Below are 2,118 nucleotides of genomic sequence, written 5' to 3'. Positions count from 1 at the left end.
TCCCACCATCTGCCATGGGCAGGGACACCTCCCGCTGGATCAGGGGCTCCAACTCCCATCCAACCTGGCCTGGAACCTCTCCACTGCTCTGGACAACCTGTTCCAGGGCCTCCCCACCCTCTCCGATGTCCTCCAAGTTGCCTGTTTGTCTGCAGATACCTCTCCCACTGTTTTATCACGAATAAATGTTCACTCCTGATCGCCTGATGTTCACTCCCTGGGTCCACACCAGGGATGTCCTCATCTGAAATCAGAGCTCCTCTCTCCATGCTAACCTAAGGTTGATGATTTGCAGTCATCTCATACCATCTCGGAATGGTTTGGGTTGGAAGGGTCCTCAGAGTCCATCCAGTGAGTGCCGTTTGCTTGGGATCTTCATAGTTCCCGGCGTATGGTGATGTCCCCACACCCGGTGAGACCCAGTCCTGCTTGGATTCACCTTCCCTGGAGGTGTTTAAGGAACGGGTGGATGAAGTGCTGAGGGCCATGGTTTAAGGGAGCGTTAGGAATGGTTGGACTCGATGATCCAATGGGTCCTTTCCAACCTGGTGAGTCTACGATTCCCACTTTAGCCAAGTTCTGAGCTCCATCAGAGCAGCAAAAAGAAAAGCAGAGCTCTCCGGGCAGCAGCTGAGTCCCCGCTCAGGAGGAAGCAATGCTTTCCACGTGCTGTCAAGGTCTTGGAAGAGCTGCCAATGCTCCTCTCCACTTCATGCAATTCAAGGACGCGAAGCAAATTGCACTGACACGCCAGGGCCGGATCCCATCAACACAGGCAGAGATGCAGAAAGAAATCAATGCAATAGCTCAGATTTAAATAAGAAAAAAAAAAAAGTCCTCGAGAAGTTTTTCTACCAAAGTCGGATGGGAATTCACGCTTCTGACAACCCAATCCCTGCGCCGCACCCAAAAACCCGCACAGAAATCAAGTAAACAACCACAAACAAAAATATCCCACGGTGAACCTTTATTCTCGGATGTGGAAAAGAGCCAAAGGCTTTATGAAACCAACTTTGTGGTTCCCTTACTGCTCAGACAGTCACAGAATGGGTTGGGTTGGAAGGGACCTCAAAGCCCATCCAGTTCCAACCCCCACTGCCATGGGCAGGGACACCTCCCACTGGATCAGGGGCTCCAAAGCCCCATCCAACCTGGCCTGGAACCCCTCCAGGGATGGGGCAGCCACAGCTTCCCTGGGCAACCTGGGCCAGGGCCTCAACACTCTCATGGAGAAGAAATTCTTCTTAATGTCCAGTCTAAATCTGCCCCTCTCCAGTTTATCCCCGTTCCCCCTCATCCCATCCCCACAACCTTTATGAACAGCCCCTCTCCAGCTTTCCTGGAGCCCCTTCAGGTACCAGAAGGTCTCTATAAGATCTCCTCAGAGCCTTCTCTTCTCCAACAACCCCAACTCTCTCAGCCTGTCCTCGTACAGGAGGTTCTCCAGTCCTCAGATCATCCTTGTGGCCTCCTCTGGACCCATTCCAACAGCTCCATCTCCTTCTTATGTTGAGGATTCCAGAACTGGACCCAATCCTCCAGATGAGGTCTCACAGAGAGGAGCAGAGGGGCAGAATCCCCTCCCTCCCTGCTGGCCGCGCTGCTCTGGATGCAGCCCAGGACACGGTTGGTTTCTGGGCTGTGAGCACACATCATTGGCTCACGTCAAGCTTCTCATCAACCAGCACCCCAAATCCTTCTCCTCAGCGCTTCTCTGAATCCCATCATCCCCCATCCTGTACTGAAAACGAGGATTGCCCCAACCCAGGGGCAGGACCTTGCCCTTGGCCTGGTTGAACCTCATGAGGTTCTCCCAGCCCCACTTCTCCAGGCTGTCCAGGTCCCTCTGGATGACATAGTTGATGCCAAACAACAATAGTCGATGTTAAAGTGTCTGTTTGGCTTTAACGGCTGAGAGGGATTTCATATAATCTGATATCTCCTCTGGCTTCTCTCTGTGGTTGCTGCCACCGAAAGCGATCCTCCTTTACCCCCGTGGACCACAAAGATTCTTGCCCCGCTCCCCATCCCTGGCTGTACAAGCTACTGACCTTGTTCTCCCATGAAAGATGCTCTTTCCAAGAAGCCAAGAAGATTTTTCTCTCCCCGTCGATCCCA

The sequence above is a fragment of the Cuculus canorus genome, chromosome 29, assembly GCF_017976375.1.
Source record: "Cuculus canorus isolate bCucCan1 chromosome 29, bCucCan1.pri, whole genome shotgun sequence".
NCBI lineage: Eukaryota > Metazoa > Chordata > Aves > Cuculiformes > Cuculidae > Cuculus > Cuculus canorus.
Note: the sequence above shows the minus strand (reverse complement) of the source record.